This window comes from Phasianus colchicus, chromosome 2, assembly GCF_987193195.1.
Source record: "Phasianus colchicus chromosome 2, bPhaCol1.hap1.1, whole genome shotgun sequence".
Lineage (NCBI taxonomy): Eukaryota > Metazoa > Chordata > Aves > Galliformes > Phasianidae > Phasianus > Phasianus colchicus.
Window position 1 is genome coordinate 107,831,879 of NC_143437.1, and position 21,997 is coordinate 107,853,875.

Here is a 21,997-nt window from a genome sequence, read left to right on the forward strand (position 1 = left end):
CAATAAACACATACCTCATGTTAGAGCAGGGCCAGGCTGTAACATCTCCAGTCTCTGTCCATTAGGAGTTGGGCACAACTGCCTTTTTATCATTCTGGAGAGTTAGGCAATACAGCAACAGCAGGACCTGTCAGGAATGGGAATGTGTCCAGAATAAGAGCGAAGCTCAATGGAAGTCAATGACCAGACATTATTAAAATCATCCCTTGTACTCTGAAAGCCTGAGGCTCTCTGCGTACAGATCTGGCTCTGTATGCCTGTAGAGCATGCAGGAAAGAATCCAAAACTGGTCAGGGCTCATGGGCTGCCCTTTTTATAGGTGCAGTGCTGCCCACCATGTTATCATGGAAGCAGCAGACCAGTCCCACAAACCAGGGTCCGGGTTTATTGTGTTCCTGATGTCTAGCTGAAGGGAATGGTTGCTTTGGGAAGAATATTCAGAACACAGCATTTAAAGACTGACTCTATTCTCACAGCCACGTCTTCCAAACCAACCATTCAGGTTCACTTTGCCCTCCGACTAGATCCAATCCCTGTTGGCTGCCATATCGTGTCTTCTCCCCTCTTTTAGCCACTCTAACCTCTAGTGACAAAGCATCTCAGAAATTTAACGTTGTGATTGACAGCTTCTGGGCATAGATTAGGAATTATTATTTATAGCAAACAACAGCCCCCCATGCAATGAGAGATCCAACAAGTCACTCTTGTTCTCTAACACACTGATGGAACAGTTTGGGGTGTTTGAGGGTTTTTTCAACTTCTCTTTCTTGAGAGGGAAAAGACTGTAGGGCTTGATTAGTAGAAGGCAGTATACAAGCTTACTTGTTTACTTTGACTGATTTTACTTGTAGACAGTGTTTCTCAAAGAAGCCCTTTGTAGCTAATAACTCTTCATTGCAACCCTGAAGGGCTCACAAGTTATGGGATGGTGGATTATGGAGGAGGGTGGGTGGGAAAAGTCAATAATAATACCAATAAAAAAGTCATCTTTCTGATCAAAGCAGAAAATGCTTGAATAAAGATTATATTAAAAAAGAAAAATGTAGAGGTCTGGTTAAAACCTTTGGGTTACTGTCCAGTTATGCGGATTTTCCCTCTAGTGCTTATTCTGGCATTCATTAAACCCTGATAAGTTACATAGAAACACTTGAAAGAATTATTAGAAATGCTATGTGTGAATAATAGAATGGCTTAAAGGGAAATGGAAATTCTTAAAGGGAAATGCATGCTGACATGGAAAGTGAACTTGTGTAATTTTCTCATTGTCCAGGGTTATTCTCTTTATTCCTCTTTTTTTTTTTTTTTTCTCTTTTTTTTTCTTTTTTTTTGTGGGTGTTGAATTTGTATGCTTTTACTTTCACAGTTTGGGGGCCCCTAGGAAATAATATTGCCTTTCTCTTAACTCCAGTGGGAGGCAGATGTGTTGAAGGTCTTTTGGAAAGCAAGCTTTCTTTATTCAGGTGCCTTTCTTTGAGAGGGTTTGACAAAGGTTAGGAGAAAAAAAGCCAAACAAGCAGAAAGAGAAAAAGAAAAAACAACCCAAAAGCTTTAACCCAAAAGCAATCCAGGCCCCTCCTCGAAGTTGTCCATGTGGCTCATTGGAAGAAGGATGTCTTGGCTTTGCCTGTGCCCCAATGTGCAGTGAACATGGAGACGTGGGTCTTGTTGGCTGCTTTGTGTCTTTAGCACAGCCCAGCCTGTTCACTGGGACTCAGTGCCAGGCAAAGTGCAGCTGCTTTGTGATCCTCTAGAAGTGAAGTCAGGGGAAGTGAAGCCTCTAGAAGTGAAGTCTTGGATTTTCTAGTGAAAGAGCGCATGACTGCTGAGTGATGAAAGAGGCACCCAAATCTTAAATCACTTTGCTTAAAGCTGAATGCCAGGCACCTAATTCCATCTATCGCTCTAGAAATCTCAATCTTTGATTTGGAGTCTCCTTCTAACAGGTTGGCTGATTCCTTTCCAACAGGGTCTTGGGGTATAACCCTAACTTGCCCAAAGGAATGATGAAGGAATGCTTTATGTTGCAAGAAACAATGCAGCCAGCACCTTTGTGAGGCTTTTTGCTTGAATAAGGACTTACTTCCTGCTTTCTTGGTGTTTCTTTGTAAACAGCCAAGGTATAGTGCAAGCACTACTAGAAGGTTAAATCAGAATTAACTTGCTGCCATAAGAACATGTCACATTCCTTTTCTTTGCTCTTCATGTTACAGAAACAATACATTAGCACTGCACAGTCTTGGGCAAAGGGGAACAGAGCTGATCCTGTGGTTGGGTTATGAAGTTAAGCTCTAAAAGCCCTAATCCAAACTGTGGGATAATGAGATGTGAGAGGCTTTTCTCGGTCCAATGCTGATAACTTCAGCATGTCTTTCCTTCCCCATGTTATCCAGCAGAATACAAGAAGCTCTGTGCTCTATGATTCTATAAATGCTTCTTTCCTTGAGTTTTCTTTTCAGTTGTGCAGTCAAAAAAAGGCTGTAATTAGAGGATGAAACTCTGCACCTCTGAACTCAGTGTCTGTGCTGACAGCACTCTCTGAAAGTGTGTGCAGTAATTTAGGTCCCAAGTCCGTGCACAGCAGTGCAAAACCACCTGCAGCCACTCCAGCTGTGCCTTGCCATGCACGGAGATGGTTATCATACCAACAAGATGGTCAAGCTTTCAGAAAGGTTGAGTCTCAAAGCATCACATTTACACTGCAAGTTGTTCTTCCAGGAGCCTGTAATTGCCAATATATTGTTGCTGTGGGCTGTGGGTCAGATCCTGAGGGACACTTTGTGGTGAAGTCAGGAGCAGCCCTATGGAGTATCCAGAATGTCATGCTTAGGGTTGAGCTTCCTTGGTTGTTCAAGGAGAGATTCAAGTTCTATTTGGAAGATTCATCCTGCCTAATTAAAAGTGTTCATCTCCCCTTAAAATTGTTGTCCATGTCAGATAAATTTCTCCTGGAAGATTTTGATTACCCTCAGTGTAAGGAGCCAAATTCTGACTTAGATGCTCATGTCTAAACATTGAAACTTGTAAGTTAGGTGAGAAAAAACAGACCAAGATTTCTTTCAGAAATGAAAATGAATTCTGTTTCCCACTTGGTCCGTAGAGATAATCTCTAAACTGATTCTGTATGAGTCCATCATAATTTGGTTGATGAAAATATAGCAATGCAAAACCATGGCCTTCTGGGGATGGCAATAGAGGCTGAGGTTGTATTTTTTGTTCACATTTAGAAGAGACATCCCTTTCTGTCTGAAATTTCCTGACAGCAGAAAACTGTAATTGAAAGCCAGGTCCACTGTATCAGGGACCTCTGATATGGGTAATTCAGCAGTAGTCCTTATTTTTGCCTCAGTCATTGTGTCCTTTATGTTTGATGTTCACTGGCAATGCCAAGAGTTGTTTAGCTTTAGTTTTCTTTGGTTTTTTTTCAATCTTCTGAGATAAAATTTCAGTTTTTTTTCCATTCATATAAAGAAATGTTTGATTTCACATGAAAACTTGTTTTTTCATTTTTTGTGTTTATAGGAACTTCTTCATCTTTCTCTATTTCTCTCCTTTTTAATGGAAGGTAATAATAAAAGCAATGCAAAGTTAACGGGCCTACAGATAGTACTTGAAATTTGAATTAAAAAAAAAAAAAAAAAAGCCAACAAACTCGACAGATTTTAAAATATTTATTCTGCTAAAGGTCTGAAAATTGAACATGAATGTGAAATTTTAAAGTTTTCCAAACTAGATTCTGTGATTGTGACTGCTGGGGAACAGTCATTTCCTGTGTTTTTTTCTTCTGTAAGTGACTGACTTTGATGTTGAAATTGAAAGCTCTTGAGGAATTTTATCCTTCAGTGTAAGAACATGAAGGCATGGGTAGAAGTGATGGTAACTTGTTTTCACATGACATCCTGCAAAAAGTCTAGTTTTCAAATAAAAGAGAAAGAAAAAAAAAGAATGAAAAATAGCATAACTCACCCATTTTAAGATAACAGAGCTCATCATATCATAAAATAAAAATATCTGTGGTTCTGAAGGACCGACATGCCAGCTTATTACAAGCCTTGTATTCATGACCTGCATATGCCCTTGACCCTGGCAATGTCCTTCTCTTTTAAAAGGCTGAAATTTTGTGTTGTGTTAGAATGCAAGTGTGACTGCACCCCAAAATGAGATAACTTTTCATCTTCAGAAGCCCTTTTCAATTAATTCCCAACCACACAGAGACCAGGGGGCATGTTGTCTGTTTTGACCCCAGGAAGCCTTGATGAAGAACTTTCTTTTGCTCACCCAGTGTCACTTCATTCTTATCAGTTTGTACTGAGGCTGTTGATGCGGGTTCCCTCCCATCACTGAGTCAGGTTAGTTCAATGGCAAGGTTGAAGTACGCTTGGCTATCGCACCAATTCATTGTGTTGACTGGTAGGAGCCACCATCATATTTTTTATGGAAGTCGAGCAGCATTAATTCTAAACTCCATTTTGTAGACTGATGTCATTCTTGGTTTTCTCCGTACATTTTTTACTAAAATGGCACAATTTAGGGCATATTAATTGAATATACAGGTAGTATATCATGTGTTTGTATATACACTTATATATTTACCATGCAGTGTAACAGATACAGGACAGATAAGAGGATTCTGCTTATATTGGTACCTCACTGAAGCAGCGAGGCCATCTCTTTCTTTTCTCGTGCTGACTCAATCCCTTTGGTCACCATCACCCTGCAAGCCACTGATCTAAAAAACAAGGACTGGCAGTGACAAAGCATCAGTGGGAGGCTAAAATCCGTGTGGCATATGACATAGAGAAAAGGTCACATTGCCCTGCATCAGCCCTCTCTTAAGTCAAGTTAATTAATGGCTCTTTTTTTTTTCTAATTCAACTGGATGGGCCTCCAGGCAAAGTGCTATTTGTAACAGCACCACATTCTGGAGTCACCCAGCCTGATGCTGGCTATGCCCCTTCACGTCCCTGTTTTCAAGCCAGGAGGCATCAGCTCAGCCCCCCACTCACTTTGCAGGTATGTATACTGCTCCCAAGTCATGTGGCAATCTTGATCTAATCATCTCTCCTCCAGAAATCCAAACCCTAACGTATACACTATGGAGAAAAGCAGATAGGAAACGTGGAGGAAGACTCAGTGAGAAGCCACAATAACTTCAGACTGCTCTACTTTTGGCTCCCTGACACCTCTGTGATGGAGAGATGGCCTTCTCTAGCACATATCAAGTGGGGAATCCCTCTGCATGCAGCATCTTGATGAGCATCTTGATGGAAGGGCTGCCTATGCATGATGTGCTGGGGAGAGCCCTTACTCAGCAGCATCATGCAGCATTGCATTTCCCATAAACACATGAGTTTGTAGCCTCCCTGATCTCAGATATTAAGGCTACTGTTGAAGAGCAGAGTTAGGTCCAGCATCATCAGCCAAGAGAGACCCTGGCTGAATAGAGAAAGGAGTTAACATTTAGAAGTGCCATGATTTTATGGTTGTTGATTGGTATTCCTCATCATGACTAGGCTGGAGTTGTTCCTTGCCTTACTAGTAACTATTTCAGTAAGCAGCCTCAAATTGTTTTTCTCAGCTTAAAATAATTTTTTAGTGGAAGAAAGCACCAGCATCAACCTCATAAACTGCAGCAAGTGTGCAACAGATTAAGAAGACACAGCTGTGAAAAAAATCAGCCACCTCCAACAATGCCAGATATTTCCATCAGTGTCTGCTTGGTCTTTACCTCTGTGTAAGCAGTTCTGTAAGGGGATCAGGATTTATAATGGCTGCAGGTTTCCATGCTCAGTTCCTTCAGTTTGAGGCACTCCTCTAGCTGACATGGCCTGTTCCTTCTGGTAGGTTTTGCAGGTAAATCTACAGTCACAGCAGCACTCTCCAGGGGCAGACGTTAGTGGCGGTGGAGACCACATCCACGTTAAAATAAATAAAGCAGTGACAGGCCATAGGAACTGAAACTCAATCCTCTGCTCTGTGAACTGTTTGAACAGCCCCTGGCATGCTTTTGTCTTGAGCCAATTAACGATCTCCCAAACGAGTCTTGGGTGCAATATGGAACGTAATGTATGCCAAGGAATGTTCCCAATTGGTATGTTGGATGAATCCATCCTGTTCTGAAAGATGAGAGACGTTGATAGGTGAATGCAGCCAGGCCATGTCAGTTGGCTTTGGTGTCTGGAAATACTCCTGAGCACATTTAATTTACGAGTGAAGATGCAGCCAGAATGTCTCTTCAGGACCATCCATTACTTATGTATCTGTGTCGAATTTGATGTTTTTGTACCACACTGATTGTATCCTACTGCCTTTGGTTTCAAAGCTCTTATTTTTCTTTTCTTTTCTTTTCTTTTCTTTTCTTTTCTTTTCTTTTCTTTTCTTTTCTTTTCTTTTCTTTTCTTTTCTTTTCTTTTCTTTTCTTTTCTTTTCTTTTCTTTTCTTTTCTTTTCTTTTCTTTTCTTTTCTTTTCTTTTCTTTTCTTTTCTTTTCTTTTCTTTTCTTTTCTTTTCTTTTCTTTTCTTTTCTTTTCTCATAGCTGATTTATAAGGACTGTTGTCCTTATAAATCTCTGCTGCATTGACTTACTCAATCTTCAGAGATGCTCAGATTCCAAGAGTCGGTCCTCTCTTCTTCTCTTCTCTTCTCTTCTCTTCTCTTCTCTTCTCTTCTCTTCTCTTCTCTTCTCTTCTCTTCTCTTCTCTTCTCTTCTCTTCTCTTCTCTTCTCTTCTCTTCTCTTCTCTTCTCTTCTCTTCTCTTCTCTTCTCTTCTCTTCTCTTCTCTTCTCTTCTCTCCTCTCCTCTCCTCTCCTCTCCTCTCCTCTCCTCTCCTCTCCTCTCCTCTCCTCTCCTCTCCTCTCCTCTCCTCTCCTCTCCTCTCCTCTCCTCTCCTCTCCTCTCCTCTCCTCTCCTCTCCTCTCCTCTCCTCTCCTCTCCTCTCCTCTCCTCTCCTCTCCTCTCCTCTCCTCTCCCCTCAAGATGTAAGCCTTCACTACTGTAGACATAGCCTCAGAATATCTCTTTTAAAATGCCTGCCTTCTGAAGGAAAACATCTGCGTGCTGCTATACCCCAGAAGGTAGACCTGGAATATGATTGATTGACTGAAGGCTTTATGATTTTTTAACGCTAGCAGCATGTGTAGCATACCAGCCCTCCCCCCAGCCCCAGATGAAGAAATAACTCTGTGGCAGTTGGAGGACACTCAGGTCCTATGAAAACTTTCCTCAAAGCAGCAGCAGGTGAGGTGCAGGCTGTGTCCAAAGGCTGGACATAGAGCAGTGTAGGTACACCTTCGGATCCCTGCAGGGCTCAGTTCCTATGTCTTAAATCTCCCTTTTTCTTTCTGCTCTTTCACCTCTAAGCCATTTGAGGACAGTCTCCCTATCATCTTTTTTGGAACACAGCAAAGAGATGTCCCGCCTTCACAGACCCCAGCCATGACACTTTTCAGGAAGTTAGCCTTAAATAGGTCTTGTTCCAGCCAAGTGGAACAAGGTGATCACTAAATGATCGTATAAACTCTGCCAGCATTAAACACAGTCTCCCCGAGCATCCTATTCTGTGCTGAGATGGCCAGTAACACCTGGAGTAAGAATGTGGTCGTGGTGCCTCGCCATTGCGGTGCAGGCTGTGACCACACAGATGTGATCAGCATCCATATGCCCCCTAGATGCCTGCTGGACACTTGTGCAAAGGTCAGGTGTCTCTAGTACTCTCCCAGAAGGTTTTTAATGGTGAGAGCCACTTGCTTTTGTCCTTTCTTGTAATTTTATGAGGCAGAAGCCCCCCAGCCCCAGGCAAGCAGCCAGCCTGCCACTAGCTATTCACTTTAAAATTACGATGGAGCTTGAAATAAAACACAGCCGCAGACTGAACCCACTAACCCTCAGTCCAAAGGTATTAAGGCTGCTGGTTGATTGAGACAATATCTAGTTCTTGGAAATGTTTTGCTTCTAGCACACTGGCTGATTAGGAAGGGAGGATGAGGCAAAAAAGATAATGATTCTGTATTTGCTGTGGAAATGGCAAGTGCAATTAGAATTGCCAACTGAGTTGTGATCAAAATTCTGATTAATTACTTACTGCTATTTCACAGAGAAGAAATTAGTGCGTATCTAATTGGCATTACTGAAATGTATTCCATGCCTCACTTGCATAAATTAAATGTAAAGAATAAATCTACTGTGTGTGTATGAGAGAGAGAATGGGAGGGAGTAAAAAGAGAATGTATTATACCAGGCAAGGTCTGCAGGTGGTGTAAATCCAACCTGCTCCCAGATGTCTCTGTATGCTGAGGCTTGGACCTGAGTTGCTTAGAGAGGTGCTTTGCATCTGGTTCTTTGCTGGGAATCTGAATTACAGAAAGAGGGTATCAAACCAGAGGATCACAGCATCCTTTCTTCTCGTCTTATCAAATCTCACTCTATCAAACCAACTCACAGCAGTATCAAATCCTATTTTCAGCTCGCTGTGCCATGGTTCCCCCCCGCAACCATACCATCAGAGACTTCCTATCTCATGATTTTTGTTTGCTTCTTTATTTCAGTTCCAGCCCTGCACATGCTCTAGGCGTATACACGATAATGGCAATTACACATTGTACAAAGCACATCAATAATTTTAGTAAGAAAGAGAAGGAAAATGCAGAGCTATGATCCCAGTGCTTTAATCGGCAGGACCAACATTATGTCAATGAAGCAGGGTCACACAGGGCTGATGGGATAAACTCCCTCTCTTGGTTCCAGCATCCAGCACTGAAGTGCCCAGCATGTTCTTAAAATTAAATGCGTGCATTAAAGATTTATCTGTCTGCATTTAGTTTCCCCCTGGTGTCTTTTTGCTTTTCCTAACAGACAGAAAAGCAAAGGGACCCAAGGTGGGTGCTTTGGCCATGTGTCTATAAGACCTCTACAGGACATCTTGGTCTATAAGATGTCATGTTGGTACCTTGACAGAGAGGGCTGTTGATGTCAGTAGGGATAAAAGGACCCTCCTCCTCCAACCGCTCACCCTTCAGATAACTTTTATTCTCCAAGCCCAAATAGGAGAAAAGTTGCAGAAATGTAGAAGCAAACTGGCTCTCTCCTCTTAGTAATCTGTGAAATTTGCTATTACACTGGAAGTGGATATTCTTCTAAGCAGTGACTCAATTCTTGCAAGCTATAGATGTACCTGTGCTGAATTTAAAGGATCACATCAATATACTGAAATTATAGTGAAATCATGCAGCTAAATTAGTTGCCTTGCTGTGCCTTGCCATTATCTTTGCTTTTCTTCTCCTTTTGACTTTCCACACTGTAGCAGCATGGAAGCGTATACTCTAATCATAAATATTCTTTTTTCTTTATTATTCTCTTCATAAGGACCTGATGTCCCACCTCTTTGATAAATATTTCACTTCTGGTCACTTGAATCTAACAACGTCATTACCAGTCAGCTCTAATGTTCTTTCTTTTTCTCTTTTCCTATCTGTGCCTGTATTATCTCCATGATCTACTTTTCTGTCTCCCTCCCCCTCCAGACAGCTTTATTAAATTCAGATCTCTACTTCTGAGGTCTCTCTGTCTGAGTATTTGTGCCATGTGAGCCATCAAGAGCAAAAATAATCCTAAAAAAAGCACGACAAAAAGATTCCCTCCTGTTCCTCCTACCCTCAGTGTCACTGGCAGCATGGGGATCCTTTCCACAGTGCATCCTTTTGGTTGGGTATTCATATTACAGACCCCAGGAATGTCAGAATTGTTTACTTTTCTTGAACTTCAGGAGAACACACTTTGCAGGAAAATGGGAATGCATTTTTGACCACTTTTGAACAAGTGCTTGACATACTGTAGTGTGCTGCTGGGCAGGACTTGGGTTGGGAAGTGAAATCTCTGCTAAAAGCTCTTTCCCAGGGAAACTATACATAAAGGCATTCCTGTGGTCTTCACAGAGAGCGAATCATAGCATCATAGAATGACCAAGGTTGAAGAAGACCTCCAAGATGATCTAGTACAACTGTCCACCTACTACCCACTACGCATATCCCTTAGTAGAACATTTACCATTTCTTGAACACCTCCAGGGACAGTGACTCACCCACATCCCGGCGCAGCTCATTCCAGCACTTCACCACTCTTTTCAAGAAGAAATTTTTCTTAACATTCAATCTGCATGAGTGGTCACAGTCCAGATGTCTTGATATGGCAGTGTAAAATTTAGGACTGGATCGGGCCAATCTGCTTTCTGCTTACCTGAATTACTCTTTGTACTTAGTACTTAATGTAGTCCACGCCTAGAATGAACCTTTGCATGCTCAGAGGATACAAGCATAACCTATAAGGCTTCAGCTAGGTGTCCCCTGCAATGGCTAGGTGAGACCTGAGAACTGAGCAGAACCGACCAGATGGGTTCTTTTTAGGCTCTTTAAACTAACTGGCTCTTATTGGCACCCTGGGATCTGAAAGCTGCTTTCTGATGGCCCAAACCAGCAGAACAGCCTTTCAGGTTTCTGCCAGACAGGTAGCATGCCACACAAGCTTATAAATTGAGCCGTCCAGAAAATAGAGAATATTCTGATACTGCTGATATCATCGAGTAACAAAATAAAAATCATGCTCGTGCTCAATGATATCATGTTGTCTGGTAATACTGGTGTTAACGTCAAAAGGAGTAGATCCAAAATTGTCCATATTGTCATTCTTTTTCACGAAAGGTTAGATAATATAGACTATTATGCATGAAGAGCATCCTGTAAATACCAGCAGAGTGCCTAAGCTCAGCAGCCTTGGGCAATTCTATATTGCTCTGCCTATCTTAACTTGGTTTCAGACCTATTTTGTTCACCAGCACTAAAGCTCTAAAAAGTCTCAAAGAAACAAATGTACTTAATGCACCTGCCTGGCTTCCTGCTCTCAGCTAGCATATTCCCACATGATGGAGTTGAATGAAGTTTTGTAGCAATTGAACATTTGTATGCTTAACCACATATTTGGGGCAATAGTAAATAAACGCTTAGCATCCCAATGCTAAGAGTCTCAAAGATGTTACTGATTGTCATATTTTAAGGAGCTAAGGAGTAAGTCTGTACAGCAGTCATAGAATCATAGAATGGCCTGGGTTGAAAAGGACCACAGTGCTCATCCAGTTCCAACCCCGTGCTATGTGCAGGTCGCCAACCAGCAGACCAGGCTGCCCAGAGCCACATCCAGCCTGGCCTTGAATGCCTGCAGGGATGGGGCATCCACAGCCTCCTTGGGCAACCTGTTCCAGTGCCTCACCACCCTCTGGGTGAAAATCTGCAATTTGCAGCGTGAGATCCTTGCCCCCTGTAGGAATGCAGCTTTATGATTTTATTCTCAGACAGGATGAGAATCTCAGCTGTCTTACATTGGCCTAAGCATCAAGCTGTCATCGCATGGACCACCTGAGGAAGTGGCCTGCTGGGAATGCATTTTACACATCCAAACAGAGACATCCAAACCTTTGCAAGCTCAAACACCAGAAATCACAGGGAGAAGCAGAGAGCAAATGGGTTTCAGTTTTAGTCCCTTCAAGCGCCAGACAGCGGGCTGTTACTTCTCTTTTCAGCTTCCCATTGCAGGCTGGGATGTTTTCAGACTAAACAAGTTCTTGTAACTGAAACCCAGCCATCACTTATGGAAGTACCATGTGCAGCATGGCTAATAAATAAAAAGTTAAGAAAAATAAAAAGACAACCTTGCCACTATTAACAAAAGACTCTTCAAAGCTATTCTTTTGCTCTGGGCTTTTACAATAATAAGCTGAAAAAATACATTAGAGAGCAGACTCCTTTCTAGCCACTTCATATTTCATTTTGCCTCTCACTTGTCTATTTATTTTCATGTCTTTCCTGATTACTTCTCAATTGTAGAAGGACAACATTAGGCACAATGAGTTTTAAATATACTCCCTGGCCAAAATAACTCCAAGGGTTGTCTGAAATTTCAAACGACTCACTAGTAAATCAGGAATAAAATGCAAAAGGAGCCATGCCTACCCGTCAGAGTGGGACACTCAGGACTTCATGGGTGCTTGCCATGCTCTGCCTGTGGAGTTATTATTTTTTTCCTTACATGGGCACCATACCATGCAATCAGGACTCAATTCTTTCGATGTTATATTGGAGATGGAGAACACTATCTTGTGAAGCACAACAGATCCTGCAGCTCCAAACCTCCTTTTTTGTCTGTCCAGAGGATTCTAAAAGGACAAGAACAGGGCTTGGATTGCCTAAAATAAGCACACAGGACTATATTCAAAAGTATTTTGAAAACTATTTTCAAAAGCAAGCCTCAAAAGCTTCTTCAGACCATCTTGCATGTGTGTGATCTTATGTATAAAAATACTGTTATGATCACAGACCTTGCTTGAGTAATTTTCAACCCTGGTGGTTTCTCTGGACATACTCCAAAGAGTGAAATCTGTCCCAGTAGATGTATAAAAGCCTAGCAGCAGATAAACTATAATTTGGAATAAAGCCCTCGGAAGCCTGATCTAACTTTGTGGTTAGCCTTGCTTTGAGTGAGAGACTGAGCTAAGGAACATCCAGAAATCTCTTCTGACCTATTTTTCCTGGGGCTCATTGTAGGTATGGTGCTTTAGGACTATGCCTACGAATGCACTGGAGTTTTTTGGAGCTGTGTTTGAAACAAACCTCCCTTCATCCTGTGATTCCAGAGGTTAGAAATCAATTTTATAGGCTCTCGCTGTTTGCTCAAATGTCTCATTTGCTATTATTTTGCTATTTCTCTGCTTTCTGACTTTTCCCCTGTTCATAACCAGAGTACGACTACTTTAGAGGTGTGCACAGAGCAACAGTCTCCCACTAATTTCAAAATGCTCAATGAATACCAACTCCTATAACTCTCATTCTTCTCTAAGCTTCCCCATCTACATCATTAGGAAGTAGGTTTATGTCACCTCACTCAGCTGTCCAAAAGACGTGCTTTCAGTGCAAGTTAGCTACCTGGCTTCCCCATATAGAACTAGAGACAGATATCTCCAGATGTGATACAATCATCCAAGGGAAAGAGAGAATAAATGACCCTCTAAAAGTCTCTCTCTAATGATTACTGTCTAGATGAGCAGCTAGACAAGACAATTAGCTTAGACTAGATGCTTAACATTTAAGCAGCTAAAATTAATGCGATGAATCCCATTCCATGTGCTTTAGTAATGGCTCTAGCCTTTGTATCTCAAATTTTATCTCTTTGTATGTTTTCATAGGTGTTCAGATTCTGCACTACGCTCTCAGATTCATTTCGACTTCTAAGGCTTAAAGTACTTGCCTCCTATTACTGTTCATTCTCATAAATATGTCATGGTATAATATAGCTGTCTGTACCCGTAATGAACTCCTTCTGCCTTAAAATTCAACTTCAGAGCCAGTACAGGACTAATATTGCTAAAAACCACACTGATGTGTCTCACATACTCTTGTGCTTGTGAATCTTTCTATCATGAGCACAGGTCTTCAGCTGAGTAAGGTACAAACAACATTTTAACTTTTTCTATAATTTAGTTGAGCAAAAGAAAGAAGGAAAAACAGGGGAAAAGAAACCCAACAAACAGAAATGAGGCTGCTGACAAAAAACTATTGGACCATGTAGGGAGGGAACTCAAGAACTCACCTCACCTGTCTGACCCATATGCTGACTTGCATTGCTCCCAAGAGAAATTAATAAAACTCACTAACAAAAAATTCCCATTATAGTAGTCTGACTAATTACTGATCATTAGGTTTCAGGATCTTGGTTTTTACTTATTTATTTGCTTACTTATTTATTTAATGTTTTAACTAGAAACATGATTTCGAAAATTCTAACCTGTATCTCCCAGTTGGAAACACTTTATTTATATATATATACGTGTATATATATATATATACATGTATATGTTCATTCTCTTCAGATTGGACGTAGGAAACCAACCTCCTTTCCTTGCTTCCTGCTTATCTTTATGAATCTTCTACAAGCTGACCATACTACTCCAGTATGCTAATTAAATTGCCTCATACCATTGCTTCGTTGGTGTATCTGGGGGAAAAAGGGCTTTTCAATAGAATAGTTTTAGGGAAAAAAATTTACAGAGTCCCAGAACAGAATCATTTCTCAGATCAACCTGAAAACTTAGCATAATTTTGTTATTTAGTCAAAACGTTTGATTTGCTCATGAATAACAAAAAAAAAAAAGGGGGGAAACTGTTTTAGGGCAAATGATCATCTCTGGTCTGTTCTCTCCTACTCCTGTGACTTACTCATAGAAATAATTGCAATCTTAAGCTTAATTCTAGTTTGAATACTTCCAAAATGTACAGGTATGTGGTGTTTTCCTTCTGGCTCATTTGTAATGGAAAATCAGTCTCTTTTAGAGTCTGTTCCCAGGACCGAAGACCTGTTCTCATTGGGAAGAAATGATAATAATAAATAGTAAAATGGAGTTCCTTGCAGATTTTATTTCGAGGCCGTTCATTTTACCCCCGAACTTTATTTTTGCAGAAGAAAAGGATGATTTGTCTTTGCAGTAAGTGCTGGCCAAGAAGGGAGAGGGAAGCTGAGAACCTTCCAGCCCGTAACAAAACCTGGCAGCGATGGTCTTCAGAGAGTTCAAGTTTATTTGACTAATTCTTTCACCACTTGTCAGAGAACATACTTTTGTTTGCAGTAACAAAACGACCTCTTCCCTCTTCCATTTCTCCAGTGAGTAGTGCAGGCACTTGTGTGGAGCACACATTGCTGCTAACCGTTACGATGTTTGCTGTCAAACTCATTTATTTATGCAACTGCTGTAGAAAGGCCCCAGGCCCATAAGCAGCCCCTGAAAGATTTCAGAGCCCTGGTGTGGGGTCATGAAAGGGAAAGCAAGGGGGAGGGCAAAGCCTCCACTGGTTATGAGAAAGGAACTGACACAGGAAATGGTCACATATGGCACAGATTTATTGTGTCCGGGACTTCCCATTCAAAACTCATTATATCTGCAGCTCAGAGCAGTGCATGGCACAGCCACGTTCATTTTGGGGGTCTGGAATCTGATGAAATTGCTGTTCTGCTTTGGGGTGGTGGTGGCAGTGTTATCATTCCTTGGCTGGTTGGAACCATGCCGGAAAAACCTCTGCTGCTTGCTGCCCCTTTGCATCGAGCAGAGTGCTTTATCTGAAGATTCATGCAATGGCTTTGCTGGGTTGGGAGAGGAGAAAAATCCTTCTGGGCTTTAAATGCAACTGGAGGAAACCAGTAGCGACTTGAGGGGAAATGTAATGGGGAAGAGCTTTGGTGGCAACATAAGAAACAGATTGGCATTTGCAGAATAGCTGATTTTTTCAAAAGTGAAATAATTTGGGCAGGAAGACAGTTCCATTTGTGTTCTTCTCTTTTAATTGTCTATTCTGGGAGGCAGTATCCCTCCCATACCCAGCTGTCATAGAATCATAGAATGGCCCGGGTTGAAAAGGCCCACAGTGCTCATCCAGTTCCAACCCCCTGCTGTGTGCAGGGTCACCAACCAGCAGCCCAGGCTGCCCAGAGCCACATCCAGCCTGGCCTTGAATGCCTCCTTTTGGCTCCTTGAATGATGGGTTGCGGATTCATAAAATTGTGGGAACACTTTAATTACATTTTTCTGTTTGTTTCATGAGACTATCTAAAAAGCTCTAGTCAGAGCCCTGGGTCCTAGGTGCTATACAAATCCCCCAGTCGGAACCCCTTTGCTATGCAATGATGGATCCTCCAAGCCCTGTGGTGATCCATGCTCTGCTCTCCTGTGAGTGTTCTCTGCATCACGAAGGACAAGAGTAATTCAGCAGTTTGATCCTTTCTCCTCTTGTGCACAATATAATGTCAACTTACGTCTCCTCTGGCTGCATGTTAGAGTTATTCCCTGAGTAGAAATCATGGGGGACTTTGTGTTGCTAAGACTCTGAGTTGCTAAAGCGACTCAGGTTCCCCAATCAATAATGGTAACAGGACAAAAATCCTCTCTAATTCTGCCTTTCTAAGAGAGTTTTTTAAACTGATGATCAAGCTGCTCTGGGATGGTGCTGACAATAGCAGAAGCGGACTTGATACCTACTTCTCCTGAGTCAAAAAGTGCTTGGGAATGGGTGCAGTATCGCCCTGGTTGCTCCTGCTACATCAAGAGAACTGCTCTGAGCCAAGTTTGATCACAAGCAACCCAGCAGATTACAAAAACATTCCTGAGTTCACTCCAGAAGTTAGGACAAGTAAGAAGCCTGTCCAAAAAATCTATCTGCAGGTGGCCACTACCTTCTGGATGGTCAGTCCCTCTGAGAGTGCAGGGTGTGCCATGCCAGCTCAAGGGCGAAGAGCTGGCCATAGCATTGGTATTGCTTTGGTTTTCGTGGATGGAATGCCTTTAGAATCTCATTTCCAGTCTTATCTTCAAGGCATGGACAGTCAAGTTATTCCTCTGGTGGCAGCATGGCATCTTAGAAATGCTTTGCCCCCATAAGCAGTTTGACACAAGGCTGGGCATCTCAGATTATCAGACTCATCTCACCTGAGAGGGCTTAAGATATACCTAGGTTATCCTCTCAAAGTTTCTGATATTCTTTGAGTTTGATATTCTCTCTCAAACGCAAAGACCGAAGATGTTATCTTTAATTCAATGAGTTCCAGAGCTTTGAAACTGACAGCTTGGGGAACATTTTGGGAGAGCATTGCTATAAACATATCCTGTTCTCATGCAATCTCTAGGCATTTCCTTTTGACCACTGCTGGAGATCATCCTAGCCTAGATGTGCCTCGAGAGTCTCCTGTGAAGACTTGTGCATTTCTTTTGATCGATATATTACTATACTATCTGGGAACTGAAAAAGTTTGCAACTTTCTCATTCATAACTTTGGAAGATATACTCTTATTTATAGCACGTATTGCTTACCTCTTAGGCATGGGTGAGCTCTGAAGGGCTAGTGCTCACATAATACATGCATAGGTATGTGAAAGATAGACGTAATACTTTATTTCATAATGAATAAATATTAATCAATGTGTGTGACCATATCCATGCATGAGAACTAGAACAAATATTTCATGTACTACACCTGTTTTTCTATGGATATGTATGGCAAAGGGAAGGACCAGTGCAGATCCCAGGGTTCGTGGTACTGGTGAGCTTACACTACAGTCTTTCTGTGCGTGCACTAATAACCATCTTTTCTCTGCTTGGGCATGCACTTCAGCAGAACTTGTAGGAACACAGTATCACTGAGTCCCCAAACGTGTCTGAAATTGGCTAGGAAGTTCAATGGTTTTTATGAAGGAGTGATAACCAGGAAAACTTAAAACCTCACGCATAGTGTGATCTTACGAGGCTCATTTCCTTCGAAAATCATTTTCTTTAGGAGAAAGAATTAGTGGCCTAAAGCAGACACTCTGCTTTTATATGCACACAGTCCCTGGCACGTGCATATATTTATGTGCATTTGTCTCACACATACATGTGCTTACACAAACGTATGAGCAATCACACTCACCTCCATGCACTGCCATGTGTCTGTTCCCAGCACACACTACGTGCAAAAACTTCCTGGCATTGCTTATCATGGAGTCATAGAAACACCAAGGATGGAAAAGGCCTCCAATATCATCCAGTCCAACCATCCACCCACTACACCAGTAATTCCCCACTACACCACGTCCCTTAGCAGCCCATCTAAGCATTTCTTGAACACCTCCAGGTCAATGACTCCACCACCTCCCTGACCAGCCCATTCCACTGCCTGACCACTCTTTTAAAAGAGAATAAATTTTTCCTAGCATCCAACCTGAACCTCCCCCTGGTGCAACCTGAGGCCATTCCCTCTCGTCATATTGCTAGTTGTGCAGAAGAGGCTTACCTGTATCTTTACCCTCTGTGTGGACACTGGTACATTCAGTTGCATGATATTCCTGATTTACAATCAGTGGGGTTTCTAAAAATGATGGGGAATGACTTGTCTCAACATCTGCTGAAGGTGGCAGGCTCACTTGCACTTCTGCACACGAAGATTTACAAGATGAATGCCATCGGTTTCAAAGGATGAGCACATAAGCACGAGGAGCCTGTGCTAGGGATTGGATAGAAGAATTGGGTCCAAAATTATTTACAGGGGACATCTGAGCTCAAGAAACGTAGAAAACCTTTTGCACGACAAAAACGATTGACCTCAGAATAATTTACCTTTGCACACTGCCACATTTCCCAAGTCCTGTTGCTGGGCCTTTCTTATTTCACATTTGAATGTCAGCGGGTCAAAAGGAACAGTTAATGCTGATGAATATTTCCCCCTCAGCAAAGATATGTGCTGGCCAGCCCAAGGCCAATGAATCGCAATTTCTAAACAGCATCCCATTTATCTCTCCTTTCCCTCTCCCTCCCCTGCTTGCTTTTATATTTTTGTAACTATAATTGTAGTTAAATTAGAAATAACTGACGGGCAAATCCAGTCAGATGGAAAGAAAATTGCGGGAGATTTATTTTATTTTGATAAAAACCTGACGTTGCCTTTTGTTTTTGTCAAAAAAAAAAACAAAACGACAAAAAAAAAAAACCTACTGTATTTTTCCTTGTACCACGAATTGTGAGATCTATCATGAAACGGGTAAAAAATTATTGAAGGAAATGGTGGTGTTAACCTGAAGGGGAAAATCATTAATGTTGATGTATTTCATTCGATTTTAAATGTAGAATTTATTTTATTTTATTTTATTTATTTGGCGTTGGGGAACTGGGGAAAAGGCAGGAGACTTGCAAAGGACTCTATGTGCCTTTAAGTCAAAACATCTATTTTAAAAGCACTCTTCCCTCCTTCCCTCCCGCTCCATTTTTCTAAATAAAGGATATGAGATGTTGCTGTTGTTGGCTGGTTTTTTGTTGTTGTTGTTATTTTTGTTTTTGTTTTTTGTTTTTTTTTTCCTAAGCAAAGAGGGCCCCCTCGGCACATTTTTCTTTTCAAATGTGAAATGAGGTGGAAAATCCTCATTTCACAACAGGAAGGACAAATATTGACACAAAGTTAATATTTGTCAGGAGCCCTGGAAGCAACCTGAGTGCTCAAATCTCATATAGATATATATGTTTGTGTGTGGCCGTGTGTGCGTGCATGTGTATATCTATAATTAAATAGTAATGTGGGCTCGATGGTAAGGGAATCTGCAGAAAGCAAAGGCGCAGATGCTTCCTGTCTCCTATTTCTCTCTTTCATGCACTAAGCAGGACACACAACCTCTCCTCCATCTTCCAACCCATTCCTAGGGTCTCCAGTTGACTCATAGAATGAATCATAGAACGGCCTGGGTTGAAAAGGACCACAATGATCATCGAGTTTCAACCCCCTTTGCTATGTGACTCACACATGCTTGATTTCTCTCGTTTTCCCCCCATTTTTTTTCCCATCTCTAACATAAGTGCAAACGCAACACGCGCGCACAAATAGAACCCGTTTAATCTGATTTCACCCCATTTACGAACGAGGGGAGCTTCTGGAATTTATCACTGTTATTGCTCATTGCCAATGTAAATAGCACATGTCAGCTCAATGTTCGGTGGTCACTCAGTATTTATTAAGCCCTGTCCACCCTGGCCTTTTTTAGAGGAAAGCCCTGGGGCGGATTAGCTGCTGGCCCTGACGCACCGTGTCGCTTATCTGTTCCCATTGATTATGAGAGTCAGCTGTGGCCAGGCCTCACTTTTCCCCTCTCCTCTCAAGCCCCTCTTACAAGCACCCCTGCTTGGATTTTCATGAGGAAATAATCAGATTAGGGCTTCAGCGGCGAGTTCATATGGAGTTCTCTTTCTCCAATGTGCTACTAACTGAATAAACGTGTTTTGTGGTAAATTGCAAATGACATTATGATTACTAAGGCCAGCATGGGTTTCATTTAAAAGTGATCAAAATTGCAGGCTGCAGAAATTGTGAGTGGCAGATAAGGCCGTTTGGAAGGAGACGAGCAGCAGTGCGTGTGCATGCATGGGTGTGCAGGGAAGTGAGCAAAGGCAAAGCAAAGGGAAGTCCTAGGAAATCCCAAAATATCAGCAGGTCCCGTGTCTCTGCAGGGAGATGGAGTGACTTGAACGTTTCCAGCAGAGCAAATGAGATCTGCCAACCTTTGGAGCTGGCTGCATGCTGCAGGGCTGCAGCCGGTATCCGCGTGCTGCTTCCAAACAAAGGTGCTGCTCCCTCTCCCTTTGCCCCTACCAGACACCCATTGCAAAACAGCTAGAAAGGGAAAGGCAAAGCTAAGAAAAAGGGAGAAAAGGGAAAACAACAAGGTGGTGTCAAAAAACAGAGTGTTTTTTTTTTTTCTATAGATCTTGTCTCACTGGGACCTCCTTCCTGAGCAGCGTGTGAGGTTTGTTTAGTTTCACTGCTTTCCTCTGTGATGTATGGAGTGAGAAATGCTCTTTGAGTCTGCACATGCGGAATCCCCTTGAAATAAGTCATAGGTAAATGTCCACGGGATTCTGACGCCAAGATGTGGCAGTAAGCAGGATCCAGCCTGCTTTCTCCTAGCTCCTCTCTTTTCCAGCATCCTGTCATTTTCTCCTAGTAATGACTTTCCCAGTCGTGATGTTTCTTTAATAAGACAAATGCCCTTTTATTCATTCTGGCTCTCACGGATGTCTGTCTCTTTATCATTAATACTAAACATTGCTGGTCTGTATACACGCCCCCAGAACTACTGAACAAGGAGCTCAGCAAGTTTAGACATTGGCTGAGATTTGCCTAATGCACTCACAAGCACAGCTAACTAGGGGAGAGCGGGCTTGGGAGGAAAGGAGGATTATAGCTGGCTATGGCAGCAAATTCCTCCTTTGATTTTGTTTTGAAGGAAGGAAGGAAAAACAGAAACACACATCTTTTCCTAGGATGCTTCGGGCAGAAGTGTTTATGTTGTTGGTGCCTGTATTTGAACTCATTTACTTTTATTCTCTCTTTATAATCAGTGATGATCTCATCACTGTGGCCTGAGGCACAATTTCTCTCATGTTAAAGCAGAGACTTATATTTGATCAGATGGAACGTATCCTAACTCAGAGGACTGCATGGACTATATCTCCTCTGCACAGATCCATAAAAGGGTTCTAGTGACTCATTTCCTCAGACACTTGCAAAAGGACTGGCTTGCAGATTCTGGAATGTATGGAAGTGTCTTAGCTCCTGTTACATTTCATGAAAAAAAGATTCACATGAAGTATTCCCTAAAGTTGCTTTTGCATTCCCATGGGTCAGACTTATAGGTATAGTTACCCTAAGATGTCCAAATGACTTTGAGCAATTGTCCTTCTGTCATACTTACTCCTTCAACAGTGGGCGCAGTTAAGTGTCTAGAATGAAGAGGGCAAATGTGTGTAAGGCATTCTGAAAGTATTGCCTCTTATTTGTTTCCACGGAAACTACAACAGATGCAGAGAGCACAATAGCACTGTTTGATAGAGCAAGTTCTCAACTACAAAACACTTTTTCGACAAAGTCACCACCATTAGCCGTGTATTATCACTAGCAATGAACTAGAATCCACATGCCTTGACCATAAAAATCTGCACAACTGGAGATGATTCACTATTCCACAGCTATTATGATAGCATTGTTGCTAGGAAAATGTTGTCCAGGCAGTCCATTTTTCTTCAGCCTGAACAGGTGCAAGTTAGGGTATGCAAAATTCAGACTAGACTGTGGGTGTAGTAGGATGGCCCAGCCAAGATGAGCTATGTGGTCCGTGGTCTTCAGACTGTCATTGGGGCTGTAAGAGAAAGGTTGTCTTCTCTGGCCTGACTTTGGAAGTTCAAGTCTTAATCAGCACCGTGATGTAGCTAATTGAGTTCATGGTTTGTCTGGGTTCCGGGAAATCCAGAAGGATCACCCAGTGCAAATCACTTTACCTACTGAGATCTGTGTCTTTAGCATTTTCTTCAATGGGGAATTCACTCCATGGATTGCTGTTTTGACTCTGACTCATAGGAGTGATGCCACGTCTTGTCACTGCCCCTCTGCTGCCATGTGT

At 42.0% G+C, this 21,997-nt stretch overlaps 1 protein-coding gene across 1 annotated transcript in view; it reads left to right on the top strand.

The window, feature by feature from the left end:
- The window catches only part of PKHD1 (PKHD1 ciliary IPT domain containing fibrocystin/polyductin), a 242,386-nt gene that overhangs the window by 188,942 nt on the left and 31,447 nt on the right, over positions 1–21,997 (top strand). The gene's annotated exons all lie outside the window — the stretch shown is intronic.